The sequence below is a fragment of the Alligator mississippiensis genome, chromosome 11, assembly GCF_030867095.1.
Source record: "Alligator mississippiensis isolate rAllMis1 chromosome 11, rAllMis1, whole genome shotgun sequence".
NCBI classification, from domain to species: domain Eukaryota; kingdom Metazoa; phylum Chordata; order Crocodylia; family Alligatoridae; genus Alligator; species Alligator mississippiensis.
The window spans coordinates 67,906,566-67,925,349 of record NC_081834.1 but is presented as its reverse complement, the minus strand read 5'-3'; the positions used below and the strand labels follow the sequence as shown (position 1 = coordinate 67,925,349).

General features: G+C 44.2%; 2 pseudogenes; one reads left to right on the top strand and one right to left on the bottom strand.

Moving 5' to 3' along the window:
• Positions 1-279: 279 nt before the first annotated feature.
• LOC102574621 (olfactory receptor 13G1-like) lies at positions 280-1,315 on the bottom strand (annotated as a pseudogene).
• A 14,430-nt stretch (positions 1,316-15,745) lies between these two features.
• Positions 15,746-16,660, top strand: LOC102574382 (olfactory receptor 13G1-like; annotated as a pseudogene).
• Positions 16,661-18,784: the final 2,124 nt, after the last annotated feature.

The following is an 18,784-nucleotide window of genomic DNA, read 5'->3' as shown; positions in this document are numbered from 1 at the left end:
GTTTTAGTTTGGTTTATATAGATTGTCTTCCTTCAAACCCATTGAAAAAAAAATAATGCTCTGCTACTCTGACCATACATTTAAAGGAAAGCGTACAACAATTTGTACATTATTTTATCTAGCATAACACATCATGGACTCCTAATCTTAATGGGTTACAAAGAAAACTGTGTAATATTCACCAAAACACTTGCATCATTTCGTACAAGGAGCAATAGTCTTCATTATTAACTGCAGTGAAATAAGAAAAAAAAAAACTCAGAAACTCTAAAGATGTGTATCAACTGGGAGCCACTGAAGTGCAGGATATTAAAACAGTTCACACCAGGTGTGGGGCCAGAACAGAAATGATGAGATGACAGAAACTGTTGTTTGCTGGTCTCAATACGAATCTCTCTTGCAGAACGTGAGGATTTTCGTGAAGGCCATTTTGACCTCCTTGTCGCGCAGGCTGTAGATCAAAGGATTCAGCACAGGAATCACAAGTGTGTAAAGCTCAGAGACCATCTTGTCCTTATCCAGGGAGTAGCCAGAGGGTGGCCGGATGTAGGTGTAGGTGATAGTGGAGTAGTAAAGGCCAACTACAACAAGAGGTGAGTAACATGTGGAGAAGGCTCTTGACTTCCCTTCTGAACCCTGAATTTTCAGGATGCTTCTGATGATGAAGCCATAAGATACAATGATCAGCAAGAAGTTTCCCATGGCTAGGAAAATATCAGCAATGAAAGCCATGACTTTGTTGAGGTAAGCTGAGCTCCAGGACAATGCCAGCAGAGGTGGGATCTCACAGAAGAAATGCTGGATGAGGTTGGGCCCACAGACTCAGCATGAACAATGTGTGCACAAGGGAATTCATGATTCCAAGGGCACCAATACAGGCTGCTAATGTGATGCAGACTCTCTTGGTCATGATGGTTACATAGTATAAGGGATGACAGATGGCCACGTACCTGTCAAAGGCCATGGCATTGACGAGAACAAGCTCTGTTGCTGCTGAGGAGGTGAAGGTAAAGAGCTGAGCCATGCAGCCATTAAAGGAGATGGTTTTCTTTCCCACTATCAGGTTCTGCATCATTTTCGGCAGAACAGAGGAGGTGCAGACAATGTCAATTAAAGCCAGGTTAGCAATGAAGAAGTACATGGGTTTGTGCAGAGGCAGGTGAAGAACAACTGCCATGATAATCAAAGAGTTGCCTATAATCAAAGCCATAAAGAGGCACAGGATGATCCCAAAGAACAGACCCTGGAGGTGGGGATGTTCAAAGAGCCCCTCCATGATGAACTCAGGCACCCTTGTGTGGTTCCTGGTTTCCATTTACTTAGGCATTTCTTCTGAAAGAATGAAAATGGAGATGTCAGTTGGCTGCAATAATGTACAAGAAAAATTATGGGCAACCCTAAACCTACAAATGAATGAAAGGAGGTGTGGATTGATAGATAAACAAATAATAATGGCTGAAAGTATTTCCAAGTATCTAGCTATCCAACCCAATCTCTTGGACAGGTCCATCTGAGATATGGTCTGTAACCCAGATCTAGCCTGAGAAGCCACATCATCTGGCACTGGGTCTTAAGTTGATCCATACACCAGGGAGGACTAAGGCACTGAGGAGGGGACTGGTAGCTGAAGGTGGTGCGCAGCCTGCCATTCTAAAAATTTCTACGGTCTATACCAAAATTGAGCAATATAAAAACATGTTAACTTAAAATAAATAAATAAATAACCCAAACCTTTTTTTCTTCATTTCCCAAAACCACATTCCCCTGATTTTGCAGTTGTGACAAGGGTTATAAAAATTGGTTGGGTCTTAACTGAAGCCACATTATATTAGATTAGTGATAGGAGTATTCAGAAACTCACCTGAGTGAGACACACCGTACCATCTGGAACTTTGTTCATACAACCACTGCTCAGAAGTAATATGTGCTCCACCATTTATATTAGCTTAAAAGTTTGATCTGGTCCAGCTGAGCAGCTATACATAATGTAATAATATCTATATTTAAGGGAAAACAAGACGTACAAAGAGAGGTCTCTACTTTCCTTTAAATCAAGAATCATTCCCCTGAAATGACACAGCCAAAATCTCCCTTCATTAGAGTGGTATTCATGTGCGTCTTTTAAATGGCAGGAGAAAAGAAGCCACATAATTTAATCTGGTTTTTGTTTTGTTTTCTGGTAGGCTGTCCCACAAGTACAGGCTCCTGTATTTTCATATATAGCAGGAATTTCAGGATGACTTCAATACCCCCTTCTCTAGTGCACGTATTATTATCTTCAGAGTTCCCTCCTCTTACAAGCTGCTACATTGCCGGTGTTGAATATGCTCCCCCACCATCTGAAATGGGCTCCGTTGTGTAAGATGGAGCGTCAAAGGGAGTGTGAGAGTAGGAAGACTCCCATGGCCAATATTTCTCAATCTTCAGGAGATCTTCCTAGGACAAGTCTGGTTAACCATTTGCACCTTTTGCATCACTTTACAGATTCAATGCAGACTCTTTCAGCACTCATCCTCTTTCCTGACTCTTTTGTCACTGACAACACCATTATGGTATTGTACCACCTATATAACTATTATTTAGTTATACTTATATAACTATCAATTATAGTATTGTACCACCTATAAACCTATATTGTACCACCAATAATTTGGATTCTGACTGCAGTGAAATTCACAGGAACCTTGGTGATGGCTGTGAATTCAGACCAGATTGGTACACGTGTAACTCAGATCAGATTGCAGATGAAATGTCCTTAACTCAACTGAAGACATGCGTATTTCTAGACAGGACAGTGAGGTACATTTCAGTGTAAGTAACCACAAAAATAAATGAAAAAATATGAGTGGAATTTAGTGTGCGTGCGTATGTGTGTGCACACTCGCATGCGAGAGAGCACCCATTTATACTTAGTCTTTATATATTATCATGTACACTACTTAGAAAGGAGTCTGATCTCAGGAAAACAATGAGTATCATTTGCCTTATAAAAAAAACAAGGAAGGAAGAAAAGGAGATGGAATGAATCAAGAAAAACCTCACCTCTCTGTAGATCCAAACAGATTAATTCTTTACAGTGAAGGAGACTATTTAAGTACTGACTCCAAGTGAGTTATAAATTGATTAAAATGATTCTCATTTCAAAAGACCTCCTTCTATAAAAAGTTTGCCAGTCCCTTGTGAACCAGTCTAAGATTTCATGCTCAAACAATGCCCCAAAGGGAAAGAAAAGTGTGCGTCACTCAAACTGGTTGGAAAAATATTCCATTAAGCTGGCAAAATACCTCTAGGAGGTTTTTTTTTTAATTTTATTTATTTTTTTTTATGAAGGTCTCTCTCCTTTTATGAAATAACCTAAAGGAAACATAATTTCCTTCTACTTTTCTTTGTAAACCTGATCAGGTTTCTATCAATACAGGCAGATTTCATCTTAATCACTCAGGAAGAAAGGATGACTTCTCAGGGTGCAATGCTGGACTCTTATTAGATGAGTGTTAGTTATGAGAGTGGCCTGGATTGAACCTTTCATCCAATATGGTCTCTGATCACTGGGCCAGATTGCAGCTGATCTGTGATCCAATCTGCCTTTCCACTCCAGGATATCTAGCATTCAGTGCCCCTGCTAATACCATGGGTGCATCACCTTCCGATTGCCTGAAGCCTTACTTCTTAATTGGCCTGGGAAGTCAGTTGGCCAGACTGCCATTTCAGACGGAGGAAATAGTGCAGTTTAGTCAATGCAATGGGCTAGACTCTGAACTGAAGTTAAAGGGGCAGCAGGGTAGGCCCTACAAAGAGAGGCTAAAGGGCCTGAACCTATTCAGCCTCCACATGAGAAGGCTGAGAGGGGATCTGGTGGTGGTTTGCAAATTCACTGTGGGGACTAGCGGGAATTGGGGGAGGCTCTGTCCCCCCAGACACCACCCGGGGTTACATGGAATAACTGCCATAAGTTGACTAAGAGTAGATTCAGGCTGGTCATCAGGAGACATTACTTGATGGTTAAGGTGACCAGGCTCCACAATGGTTTCCCAGGGGAGGTGGTGCTCTCTCCTACCCTGGGGGTCTTCAAGAGGAGGTTGGACAGATATTTGGCTGGGGTGATATGACCCGAGGACCCGTTTCTGCCCTGGGCAGGGGGTCGGACCTGATGATCTGGTTAGGTCCCTTCTGACCCTAAGTACTATGATACTATGACGAAACAATTTAAATAGAGTGAAATTGATAAATTACCCAACCCCAGGACTGATAATCACTGGGTAAAAAATATTAAGTCAGGCACAATGCTGACAAATTGAGAGTCTCAATATTTTAATATTAAAAACCATATGCAGGGAAGTGTGCTTCCTCTGAATCTTATGACTGCAAGAGTATTTGGAAGATTGGTGATACCAGGAGGACAATCCCTTGACTTTTGTAACCCAGGTGGCAGCCCAATATCTGCCACCCTGCCCAATATCAGGGGTGGTGTGGTGAGAGTGGGGCAGGGCTTCCGGCCAGCACCAATTTACTTCCCAGCCAGCCCCTGCTCCCTACAGAGCAGCCCATGGTCCCAAGAAGGTCTAACACTTAACTGATTTAACTATTTACACTTTATTTACAAAACAAGAATAATAGGAAAGGTGACTTACAAGTGAACTTCAATGGCATAACCAGAAGCACAAAACAAACTCAAATGCATTTGTCAACCCTTGACTCAAGACCCACAGGTAGGGGAACTGGCAGCTTTCAGGCCCTGCTGAGGTGCTACCACAAGGAAGCAAGGTGCTCCCTTCCAGCAGCTGCAACAGGCTTCCCAATAAGCAACAGACTGCAACAGGTTCAGCTCTTCTGGTCTGCAGCAATCAAACTGTATCAAACCCCAGCCCCACAAAGAGTCTGAAGGGTGACCCTCTGTGGCAACCAAAAAGGCAAGCAACAAGCAACAGAGTAGGCTCCTGCAGCAATCAGCATGACCCAAGCACAAAGCTCAGGGTCTCCATGCGATGACCATCAGCTGTAGAATAAGGGACCGGGCTGAGTCCCCTCTGGGGCAGTCAGTGGCAGAGGGTCAGCAGCACAGGCAGCTCCCAGGGGTTGTTGCTCTAACTCCCTGCTCCAGATGACTGGCCGGGCACCCCACGCACCTCGCAGATCACCAATCCCGCTCCGAGTGCCAGCCTGCACCCCAAGCTCCTAGGGACCCTTGTCCTGGCACTCTGCTGCTCCTCAGGATCCTAATTCCTTGCCTGTTGCTGTCCTGCTTCCCCAGGAAAGGTGAGGGGTTTCCTCAACTCGCCAGCCCAGCTCCCTGCTCTGGATAAGGATGCCGCTTGCACTCCTGGACACTGCTTCTTCTCCACAGTGCAGTGGGGGCTGACTGCCACCCCTAGCCTTAGGGACACCTGGCATGTCTAGCACACTGTGATGGGGCCTTTGGGCACCAGCTCTCTGCCCCAAGCCCTGGCTGCGGCTCCCCCTCTGCTGCAGGGCTGGAGGCATGGCCGACTGCCCCTGCCTTCTTCTCCCAGGGTCGTCAAGGCTCTTCAGAGGGGTGTCTCTTCTCCCTCGGCTGGGTCAGCTCACCCCAACTCTTCTTAGGCCTCCTGCATCGTTCCCTGGAGTCACTGTCAGTAGCCCCCACACCAGTTCAGCTGCTGCTTTTATCCCCTCCAGCAGTCTCCCCCCCCCCCTACCCCCCCGGCTTGCAAACCGGCCAGCCAGGGCTCAGGGTGGCTGGCCCCCAACCCCGGCCATCCCCCTTCCATGCCAATGAGGGGATTGAAAACCCCTTCTTTCCATTGGCTTTCCCTTCTCCGCAGGGCAGGGCTCGCCAGCTCCACCCTTGGGCTCACTCAGAAGTCACCAGCACTGTTTCTAGCCCAGGGGAAGTATTTCAAGCCAATCTGGTGAGCCCACACTGACAGTGTGTTACACTTTCATATTCACTACCCCCCAGTTTCAGTGCAGGCCTGGAACACCTAAACGGGGTTTTAGCACATGAGTAACAGGATGACATATAGTTTTGTTGGTGGTATTGTACAACTGATCAAACCTGAGAGAATCCTTCTGACTTAATTTTGTTTGGTCCACTTAGGTAAAATGGGATGAAATTGGGATTTATGTTATTTTTACAGAGTGTTTGTTAGTTCCTAAACAGCGATACATCATTGTAAGGTCAGTGGCTTTATTGATGGTACACCCATTGGTAGTTGTTCTCAGTATGCCTCATGGCAATGTTTCCTAGGCTGGCATGAGTCCATAATTATGTATGCATGCATCACTGGGAAAGAAATCCCCCTTGATTCAATGAGTAGGCTTCGTGGAAGGATCTCAGAGAGAAGTGATGGGGGTGTGACCACGTCCTCTTCAGCACATGCACAATGATTTCTCTGAGCGTCCATGCAGATGGCCAGCATAGGCTTCAGATGGACTGAAGGATTAGACTGCTGTTTTCAGGAACTTGGTCCAACTGGAATTTCTATGGGAGGAACCAGATGGATGGTACTGGAAGGGTAACTTTTTTCCATTGGGGCTGCCAGCTTCCCAGTCTCCTGCAGCCCCAGGGTCCACCATGACTTGACTGCACTGATCCTTCTTGTTCCTGATTCTCAAAGGAATTCTGAGCAAGCCAAGAGGCAGACCCAAGCTGACACCACTCCCCCCCAAGCTTGGGCTTAAACCAGAGCACCTACCCTATGAGCCTTTGGTTCCTGCTGCTCCTCCCGCCCTTCCCCAGTAGAGATCATTTTCATTCCCTGCCTCTTTTTGCCTCTCTCCCCTTTCCATGTTCATTTGCCTTCTGTCTGCCTTAGCCTGTAGGACAGCTTGTTGCAACAATTCTGAGACTTGCATTAAAAACGATACCCTTAAATATCTCAGTGCTGATACTCAAAGTTTGCCCCTCTCAGTTTATAGCCACCCCCCAACCACATCTTAATCCTGCTGTTTTTCCTTGCCCTGCATCTCCCTCTCTGGGGAAGCTCACCAGAATCTTGCTGCTTTAATGGTGAGATGCTTGCTGAAATTTCCAACCTAAACATGTTCACAGGAGGCTTATCTCCATTTATTTTTGCGCTAAAAATGCTGTAAAGTTTAAATAATTCTTCTTTCTCCTGATTTTACCTAGTGGTTGCCCAAAGTTCAGCTCATGATCAACTCTGAGTTACCCGACAGAAGAGCAGGAGTGATTCCATTACCCATTGCTGGACAGTGTGGGTCACGGATGCCCTCCAGAGCCATGTAGATATCTTCCAATTCCAACCCTTGTGGCACATAGGCACTCACAGCAGGACATAGAGAGTCCTGTAATTTGGATAGGTATCACCAATTTAACCACGAGCCGTCCTCTGAATGGCCACTGATTGAAATAGTATCCACCCTTGATCTCAATATTTCCTGAGAGCTACATAAGGTAGATTCTAGGATAGTCTTCCCCTCAAAAAACAATAGCTTAAGAAAATCTAAATGGTGGTGCTGTCCACCCTGGCCTCCTTGGGGGGAAAAAAAATGTTAATCTTTTTTTCTTTGCTTTCAGGGTGGTGGGAGACCAGTGTATGGCATTTTTCCATGTAGAACTATCTATAACTCAATAAAATGGCAACAATGGACATTGCAAAATACTGTTTCATGACTTCCAACCATGTTTCAAATGCTTCTTAACAACTTTCTCATCTTTGTCTCTCTCTCCTTTTTTCCTATCATCCTTCTTTCCCTTCCTGAGACTTTAGTGTTAAGGTAGTTTAACAGTTTCTATGGTCAGAAGGGACCTGAACAGTTCATCAAGTCCCCCTGCCCTGTGCAGGAACGAGTGCTGGGATCATAATATCCCAGCCAGATATCTATCCAACCTCTTCTTGAAGACCCTCAAGGTAGGGGAGAGCAGCAGCTCCCTTGGGAGCCCGTTGCAGAGCCTGACAGTCCTAACCCTAAAGTAATGCCTCCTGATGTCAAGCTTGAACCTGCTGTCAGTCAATTTGTAGCTGTTATTCCTTGTTATCCCAGGTGGTGCCTGGAGGAACAGAGCATCACCTATTTTCCACTGGTCTCCCCTGGTGAGTTTATAGACAGCCACCAGATCCCCTCTCAGTCTTCTCCTGTGGAGGCTGAATAGATTCAGGCCCTTTAGTCTATCCTTGTAGGGCCTGGCCTGCTGCCCCCTGACCATGCTAGTGGCCCTCCTCTGGATCCTTTCAAGGTTAGCCACATCCCTCTTGAAGTACGGTGCCCAGACCTGGACGCAGTACTCCAACTGTGGCCTGACCAGAGCCACATAGAGAGGAAGGATCATCTCCCCTGACCTGCTCTTGATGCATCTGTGGATGCACAATAAGGTGTGGTTAGCCTTACTGACTGCTTACTCACATTGGTATTTAATGATAGATTTAAAAGGGGAAGGCAGGGTAGATTTGCACCTTACCACAGTAGATATAGATATATTAAAAGCATGTTAAAATATATTTAAAAAGGAGAGTCATCAATAGTAAGTTGATATGATACCTCTGAACACAGTAGATTTCATATCATAACACCGTACAACCAAAAGAAGTGATTTTATTAACATCTTATCCATGGCCTTGTATTTGTACAGCAGTCCTAAATGAGAACAAAAATTAATTATGATAAACATGTGTTTATAAAATTCAGGAACCTAAACAAGACACATGGATAAGTAAAATTCAAACAGGAACCAAAATATGTTGAAATATAGTTTGGATTTTAATATTTCACAAAAAAATAAGTAAGGAAGAGAGAGTTGAGATTTATTGTTCTATTTGTTTTCCTTCTTACACACTGAGGGAATAATCCTATATTGGAAGAATAATGCTACACAGTGAGCACATCTACACGAGATGCCTAATGCCCGTAGGCCTAATTCTAGTGTGCATTAGCGCGGCTGGCAAAAAACATGCTAATGTGCAGTAGATTAGTCTAAAGGGCATTAAGCATCACACAAAAAGTGTTCATCTGTGCTAATGCACAATAGCTTTAGGTCAATGTGCATTAAGCATCACTCAAAAAGCGTTCATGTGTGCTAATGCTCAGTTGTGCCAATTACGGCGCATTAAGTAATTACCTGCTAGAGGTAGTAAACTTAATGTGCTGTAATTACAGTGCATTAATGAACATGTAGATACACCCAGTGTGTCCTATAGGATCCATGTTAGGATATCATGACTAATTAATATTATAGGAGGCACAACATACAACTGGTATAAACTGATGCATTTAGGGTGTGTAGATGAAACAGGGGCCCTAAATTGAAGCGGTGGGTTTTAAAATGTGGACTGAAAATAGAAGTAAAAAGGTTACAGGGGATCAAGCTCACTATTGCCAAGATGCATGTCTTGTCTAGAATGGGTGGATTTTTCTGAAGGCCGCTTTGACCTCCTTGTTGTGTAGGCTGTAGATCAGAGGATTCAGCAGGGGAGTCGCAAATGTATAGAGCACAGCAACCAATTTTTCCTTCCAGGAGTGGCTGGAGGATGGCCAGACGTAGCTGTAGATGATACTGGGGTAGAAGAGGCCAACCACAGCAAGATGCGAGGAACATGTGGAGAAGGCTTTTCGCTTCCCTTCTGAGCCCTGAATTTTCAGGATGCTCCTGAGGATAAAGCCATAGGACATGGTGACCAGCAAGACATTCATCATGCCTAGGAAAAGGTTAGCCATTAATGTCATGATTTTGTTCAGATAAGTTTTGCTGCAGGATATTGCCAGAAGGGCTGGGATCTCACAGAAGTAGTGCTGCATAGACCGGGTGCACAGAAATCTAGAAGCAGCACAAGTAGTGTGTGTGAGGGGGAAATTATAGCACCCAGAACCCAGATACAGGCTGCTAATGTAATACAGACTCTCTTGGTCTTGATGGTTATGTAGTGTAAAAGATGACAGATGTCCACGTACTTATAAAGGCCATGGCACTAAGGAGAATAAGCTCTGTTCCTCTTGAGAAGGTGAAGGTAAAGAGCTGGATCAGGCAGGCATTAAAGGAAATGGTTTTCTTTCCCACTATCAGGTTCTGCACCATTTTGGGCAGAACAAATGGGTGCAGACAAGGTCGATTAGAGCCAGGTTAGCAACAAAGAAGTACATGGGTTTGTGCAGAGGCGAGTGGAGGACAATTGCCAGGATAATCAGGGAATTGGCTTGGACAGCAGCCATGAAGGTGCACAGGATAATGCCAAAGAACAGAGCACGGAGGAGGGGATAATCAAAGAGCCCCTCCAGGATGAAGTCAGATGCCCCGGTGTTGTTATTGGCTTCCATTCATGAGGGCTCTGCTTCTACAACAGCGAAAATTAAAAGGTAAACAAGTGTAGCCAACTGAGAAGAAAAATAACGAGGTAGCCCATCGATAGATAGACTTAATTTTTTTTTTTTAAATAAAGGTTTACTGTCTGCTTAGAATTTTTTAAAGTGAGGAAGGGTATTGCTCCAAAGGGAACAAAAAAAAGCATTCAGCAACAACAAGAAACAGATCCTTAGCCTTTTAATAAAACATTGGCACCCCCTGCATGCATCTCACATGCCCTTCATGTGGTCACATATTTAAGACTAGCCCACTGCCTTGCACCATGAAGCCCCCCTTGATGGCCCAGTCTGACAAAAATGGGGCCATTCTTTTGTAAGGTGAAGTGCCCAAACATAAAGGGCACACATGTCCAAAGAAGGAACTGAAAGAGGTGGAGGGCTTCATGAGAGCTGAGCCTTTCTAGCTGGTTCCTGCATCACTTCAGAGTCAACATCTTGATGTGAACCAAACAGTCCCAATCTGGGCCAAGCAGATCTTGCTCCCTTCAGCAGCTTTGTATGAGACAGAAAAAACATGCAGTTTCAGAGAAATCCACATCCAGCACAACAAAAAGAGAGCTGATGGAAGCAAAGAGCCATCACAGTCAAGGGGAGGTCAAGGAAGCTATGGAGAAACCCTCCTCCATCTCCTTCTCAAAGTAGGTGCGGGCTGGCAGGAAACATGGCTGGAAGGGATGTCACAGGGTTATCTACTCCAGCCCCTGATCAAAGCAGGATCACCCCCAGACAAGTTTCTATCCAACCTGCCCGTGAAAACTTCCAAGGCTCTGCGCATTCTGCACCATCTCCTGGTAGTCTGTTCCCATCCTTAATCACCTCCACAGCCAGAAAGCTGGTCCTCATCTCCAACCTAAATTTCCATCACTGCTGCTTGAAGTTGTTGATCCTAGCCCTGACCACAGAGAAAAGGCCATCTCCATTCTCTCTGTAAGAACACTTCCAGCATTAGACCAATGTTATCAAATACGCCCTTTCTTTTCCAGACTAAGTAAGTCTAGCTCTTTCATCTTTTCCTCAATCGTCCAAGTCCCCCTAATTATTTTTGTTACTTTGTGTTGGACTGCATCTAATCTCTCCACATCCATCTTAAACTATGGGGCCCAACACTGGATTCAGGACACGGTGGCTGGGATCAACATCCATCTGACTGGTGGTCCCAGCCCTGACCCATCTCAGGAGCTGGTCCAAGACTCCAATGAGTGTCCAAACAGGGATTGATCACCAGCCAGCTGTGCATAAGAGATCATAGTAAGGATCACCACGTGACTGTTTAGGACACAGCAGTTCTTATTAACATCTAAAGAAAAGAAAATGAAGAAAGGAAAGAGCAAATGAATCAAAAAAATCTTTACTTCTTTCTGGTTCCACACAAATTACTCCCCTTTGCAACTCAATGATAATTTAAGTACTGACTTACATTTGTGAAGATGCTTTCCATTTTATAGATTTAACATCCTCACGGAATGCTTCAATTCCTTGTGAATGTGTTGAAGATTTCACTCAAACATGCTCCATAGGAGAAGACAAGTAGAAGTCACATAACTCAAAACCCCCCCAAACACAAAAATCCTCATTCATTTGGGGGGGGGGGGGGGGGAAACAAAACCCTCTAGAAGTTTGTAATGGAAGTGAGAGGATGAATTCTTGGTGTGATCTTTGGCCCTTTTGAGGTTAATGTTAGTTATGAATTACGTATGTTAGACATGAGTATCTGGAAAAATCATGGAGTAGGTCCTCAAAGACTATATTGAAGCCTGGAAGAGAATTAGCAGGGCATATCTACATGCAACATTTCCCGCGGGGTGGACTAATACGCTCCATAGTAAATTCTGCTTATCTACATGTGAACCCCTATTAGGCAGGATTAAGCTAACTGTCGCTGGATATTCACAAGTACTACCCTCCTAGGCATGTAAAATCTATAGCTTCATCCACCAAAATGTTCTGTACCTTGAACCACACTTGATTAATAACACAACTCTGTGCAGGAAAGCTTGCCTACTCTGAGTTGCACAGCTGAGAGAGAGTTTCCAGGCTGGTAAGGCCTTGCACTGGGGACTGGAGTAGATCATCTTGTGGGATCCTTTACAGCTCTGCTTTCTTAACAAGTCTGGAGTCCACAGCAGGATCAGCTGTGAGGGAGGTGGGCATCACCATTGAGAAGATACTAGCATGACTGTTTCTCTGTCTAACCAGTTTGTTGGAGGTCAATACTGTATTTTCTGAATTGTTAATGGCTATTCCTGTACCCAACTGCTGGTCATGAATGATTGTGTTTTATGAGTTGATATATGAGTTATTTGTAAATGACATCAGAGAAAGAGAACCGCAGAATCAAACCTTAGAGCTGACTTACATCTCAACCAGCTCCATCTTACATTGCAAGAAGCCTGGCTATTCCTCCACAGGTTACAACAGCTGTCCATATTTCCTGACTTTGTGAGCATTTGTGGTAATTAAAAATGTTGTTGGGCTGATTTGCATAATTTAATTAGCATAAAGTTCATAACTTTAATTAGCTCTGTACCCAAACAAACCAATGACACTCTTGCCAATAGTATTGAGTGTGCTTGTCTGAATCTGAGATTTCAGCTCTGAAATTCTTTAGGTCATTTTAATTACACCAAACTGACCCAACAGTGACCACTCCCAAGTGCCCTCACCAACCAAGTGGCAATGATGGGAGGATGGTGTTGGGGAATAAAGTGATGTTAGTGTCCATGGTTGCCCTCTCTAAACCAAAACTGAGGACATCTGGGGAAAGGGAGGGGGAGAGGAAGTGCAATTTTCCTTCCGCCAGAATTTTGGGAGTGAGAAATAGCCAAGGTTAGCCCCTTCATGGACCAAACAGTATGGGGCTCCATGGCCTAATTGTGAGTTATTGGACCACCGTCGTTTAAATCCACAAATGATGCTCTGGGATGAGCAGCATAACTTCCATAAAGTTGCACATTGTCCTAAAACCCTGACTTAACCATCCTCTATTTTAGCACAGCTTCTGAATACAATCATCACGGGGGGTGTGGCAATCACCCCAGTGACCAGCCCATGTACACATGCCAAGCCCCAACACAGAGGAACATAATGTTGAATGCTACCACCCCCTCTCCCACAATCTCAGGACACCCCCTCCCATTGATGGCAAGCCTTCCCCACCCCAGCTGGTACTCAAGTCCATCATCAGCAAGTAGAAACTGGAACTTTGTCCTCAAACCCTGAGTGATTCATGTCCCCCACCCAGCTCACACACCCTGAAAACATGTCTCCCTAAAACTATAGGCATTTAGGATTGCCTATGTACTCCTTAAGTGACAACATAGGACAATCTTGCCCCGACCTGTGCAATGGTATGGTGGAAGAGCACCAGCACTGACAGCAGGCCGGGGCACTGAAACTTAACACGTGGTTTGGTAGAGTTTGCCTTTCCTCTTGGCTCAATCCTGGGTGCTGGGAAGGAGGTTAACTTGTCTCAAGCATCTGTTGATGGGAACGTGTTCTTGGATAGTGACAGACAGGCAGCAGGAACATAGAGAAGACATTTGGCTCAAGGGGACTGTGAGGAGATTGGGCTATGGGGTGTGATGTGGACAAGCTGGTCTGTTGGGATGTGTTAGAATGGTCGGTGCCAGTGACGGAGGAGCTGTCATGTCTACACGGCTCATAAACCATGTGAGTACCACTCCTGAATAGAAGGATAGACTCCTAAAAGGCATCCCTTTGGTGAGGTTTTATTAATTGGTGAGGTTTTATTCACCAAGGTGCCCCCGGGGGTTACAAGAAATAATGGCCACAAGCTAGCAGAGAGCAGATTTAGATTGGACATTAGGAAGAACTTCTTCACAGTTCGAGTGGCCAAGGTCTGGAATGGGCTTCCAAGAGAGGTGGTGCTCTCCCCTACCCTGGGGGTCTTCAAGAGGAGGTTGGATATGCATCTAGCTGGGGTCATCTAGACCCAGCACTCTTTCCTGCTTATGCAGAGGGTCAGACTCGATGATCTATTGAGGTCCCTTCCAACCCCAATATCTATGAATCTATGAATCCTGATTCTTTTGTGGGTTATCTTTGGTTTATAACAGTAGTGGGAACCAGGGGGTCTCCTTGCTCCTCCTGATCCGAGCCCAATGCACTGTCAGTTGTCGCAGCGTTATCATCAAAAAACAGTTTGTGAGGAAAAAAAATGATCAGCTCTATACCCAGTGTTTTGGATACGCGTCCTGTGACCACTGACTATTGTTTAAAACTAATGTGTGTGTTTTTTTTAACGATGCATATGTCATGGAAGCCCTGGAGGCTTTCACAGGGTCTGTAATCTGCTTGAAACTATTTCAGAAACTTTTCCTTTGTCCAAGTGGTTAAAATAAAGCAGGTCTCAATCAACAGATTGAGAGTAGAGATTTAAATAATCTCAGATTATTGTAGGTGATTCCCCTTTTTTTGTTTGTGAAAAAGATGCTTTCCCATATAAAAGGGTATTTTGGAGAATAAAAAATTTAAAGGAAGGGGAAAAAGCTATTTATTTTGTAAAAAGAAATAGCCAAAACTCCCCCCCCCCCCCCAAAGAAAACCTGGAACAAAAATATTTTTAGCTCTAAAATAATATATAATGCCCCACCTCTCCCCATCCCTACTTTTTATTTAAAATATGTATTTAAAAGATTTTCAAGGCTATATCAGTGGAGGTGGCTAAAATATCTCAAGTTGAAAAAAAACTGGTTAAGAAAATGTAAGTTTGCTGAAATCTTGTTTTTTCCCCCTTTGGGAATATTGATATTTTTTTTTTCCAGAAAATATAATGTTTTTTTCTTGAAATAAGCAAATTTCATTCTGGCAAAAAGTTTGAAGGATCATCTGTTTGATGATATTTGCTACTGAATCAACAGTATTGTTGGGTGACCTATTATATCTTAGAAAAGCTTCTGGGAATGAAATTCCTTTTCTCAGGTTACCCAAGGACAGTTCGTGCCACAAGCTTGTCTTGTATCTAAAATCTCTCTCAGGTATAAACTGGGTCCAAAAATAAATATCATTAAACAAGTCATGTTTCTTGCAGCTCATGATCGTCCAGGGAAAATGTAATAACTGTGTAATGCAAATACAACATTTTAGTGTTCTCTAAATTGAAATTAAATTTGGTGTGTTGAACTTTTGTGTGTCCTTTGAAAGTGTTTTTTGTTTGTTTGTTTGTTTTTTACAATTTAAAGTTTGGGTCTTTTAATTCTGTCAAAAAGTTAAAGTTCAAAATTTTTGCTGTGCGTCTGTGCGCTCGTACGTCTGTGGAGTTTCCTATAGAAACTCCATGTTCCACATAGCTCTGCATGTACAGATGCAGAGAAAAACTGTGCATATAAAACCCACAGGCAAGACTGAACAACTCAGCATGAGGTATTCTGTTGATGTCCCAAAGAAGTTGTAACAATTCATACCTCTGCAAAGATTCCTGGAGTATGAAGCAATGAAGAACCAAAGCTCTGTGACTGCATTTATTATGCAGGCCCTCTCCATCCACCCACAACTCCAGATCCTCTTCTTCCTCATCATCTATGTCATCGCTTTGCTTGGCAACCTTACCATCATTGTCGCAATCCTATCCAGCCTCAAACTACACAAGCCTATGTACTTCTTTCTCTTCCGCTTGGCTGTAGTAGACATCATCTGTACCACCACCATCATGCCCAAGATGCTTGAGAATCTAGTGACCATCACAAGTACTATCTCCTTCTCTGGGTGCATAGCCCAACTCAACCATGTGAAAGAGTATCTGGGCACTGAGATGGTGCTTTTCACTGTCATGGCTTATGACCACTAATTGGTCATTTGCTACCCTTTGCATTACAGCAAAATGATGAACAAAAGAGTGTGCTTGGGTTTATCCTCTGTGGTGACTATAATTGCTGTGACCAATTCTTGGGTGAACACTGGCTTGATTGTGCAGCTGACTTTCTGTGGACCCAACATTATCAACCATTTCTTTTGTGAGATCCCACCACTGCTGGCCCTTTCCTGCTCCTCAGTGAAGATTAATGAGATCATGTTCTTCACTGCAAACATCTTCCTAGCCATGGGAGATTTCCTATTGACATGTCTCTCTTACTGCTTCATTCTCAAGGCCATCATGAAGATCCGGACATGTGAAGGAAAGAAAAAACTCTCTACCTGCTCTTCTCACCTCATTGTGGTGTCTCTCTATTACTCCACTGTCATCTACACCTACATCAGGCCAGCCTCCAGCTATTCCTTTGACAGGGACAAGATAGTAGCTACTTTGTATACTCTTGTGATTCCAACTCTCAATCCCTTAGTTTATACCCTGAGGAATAAAGAAGTCAAGGTGGCCCTTAAGAAAGTGATTCCATATCTTGGGAGATAGGTACTCAAGTTTGATAGTGAGCCCATTCTGTGTTCTCTCTGTCGCAACCTGGTACATGCTTTTCTCCAGAAAAGTGATTTGGAATCAATTTGCTAAGTTTTTGACAAAGAATGTAACTCACAGCTTTATAACCTGTCATATTTTCTTACTTAGTTGAAACTTCAGAAACACAATGAAACCCTGTTGCTGAGAGAGAAAAAAAAAAAAAAAAGAAGCAGGGAAAGAAGAAAGAAAGGAAGAACCTTCATGAAAGTTATAATTTATTGTCAGATGTTTTGTATGCGTGATACAATGGCTATGAAATTGGAAATTATGTAAACTTGCTCTGTAGTTTTTGCTGTCCCTTCCTCTGAAACGGGGGAAAACACTACTTGTTTAGAAGTCTAACTTGTGTATAATTTGAAAGCTGTAAAATTAAACAAAGAACTCCTTATCCCATCTGGTGAACTCCAACACATATAACTGGGCTCATTGAAACACAATCACACTTCTTTCCTGCAGAGCAGGTAGACATGTTGAATTAATGAGCTGAGGGACATTGCGATGAGGTGATATGAATAGATGATTTATAAAATCTTATAACATATCAAACATAACACTGTATTTACTCAAATATAAGATGACCCTGAATATAAAATGACTCTCCAATAATTAGATTCTAGATATAGAAAAATAATATATTTGTTATACTTTTCTGGGTAGACAAGCTAAGTGCTGGCAGGTTCTCTTGCACTCCACCCCCACTACTACAGTGGGGAGAGGAGGGGGAGGGGTCAGGTACCCTTGCCCTCTGCCCTGCCCATTTCTTTCCCATTCAGCCTTCCTGCCCCTGCTGCCATATGCATCTCCCCCACCCCAGCTCCCAACAGTCTCTGGCCCTTCCCCCCAAATTCCTCTCCACCCCCAGTCTCTGCCTTTTTCCTTCAATGCTTCCCCAGTGTCTGATCCCACCTCCCCCCCACCTTCTTACTGTCAGACGCTGCTCAGGACACTCTGTCCAGGAGTGCAGCGTCTGGAAGCTTGGCCATTGCCTGGCCATGCACCAATATCAGTGCTGCTGATGGCCAGTCAGGGGAAGGCATTTCCACGTGCTCTGTGTCCAGGAGTGAAGCGTGCCTGAGCCAGAACTGAGCTGCACCTGGCAGTGATGGCAAGGGAAGTGGGCAGGGGGAGGGAGTGGGAAGCAGCAGCCGCAGAGCAGAAACAGAAGTTAGGCAAGAGGCTGCTTCAACTCCTGCTCCAACCCAGGCTCAGGACCAGTCAGACACACAACAGCCACGTGGATCTCTCCTTTGGTTCATATGCTAATAGAAGATGAAGGGCTCCCTCCCCCATGCTGTCTAGGGGAGATCCCTCATCTTATATTGGGGTAGATGTGGTATGTATGGGCTAAGTATATTTGTTAATTATACAACAGTTTGCGTAAACACATTGCATGGTTGCCGGTTAAAACCAATGACTGCCTATACATTTGCTCAGAGGTGGGGAGGGGTGTGTGTGTTTAATTAGAGCCGTTCCCATACAGTCACTCTAATTAAAATGGCTCACTGTCACATACATTAAGCCCCCATTGCCTTTAACTGAAGCTCATTTGATGCCTCCGTGGCTATTACAAAGTGTGGGGGACATAATACAGGGGAGTGTTGTAATGACACTCCATACCTGGGCGGGCAAAATGCATCCCGTGGGCCAGATACAGCCCACGGGGCCCTTCAAACGTTAATATTTATCTGGCCCTGGCTGGCTGTCATGCGACCCTTGATGGCTTGCCAAAACTCAGTCAGTGGCCCTCCACCCGAAATAACTGCCAGTCCCTGCACCAGACTCCATTAATCCATTCTGCTCTGACCCATACTAATTAGCACGATCTATAGGCATCCATTTTTTTTCCCAGCGATCTGTTTTTCTTTAACATGATTTTTGCAAAATACTGTGATAAATTACATCAACATGGTGCATCATTTTGTTCCTCGTCACCAGGGATCCGGGTTTTCCGTTTCCCACAGAAAAATGGAGAAAACCACGGATTCCCTGTTTCTATCAGAGAAAACATAGATTTCCCTTTTTAGCAGAGGAATCCATGGATTCAGCAGCCAAAGCCGGGCTCAGGCTCAGTCTCACCCT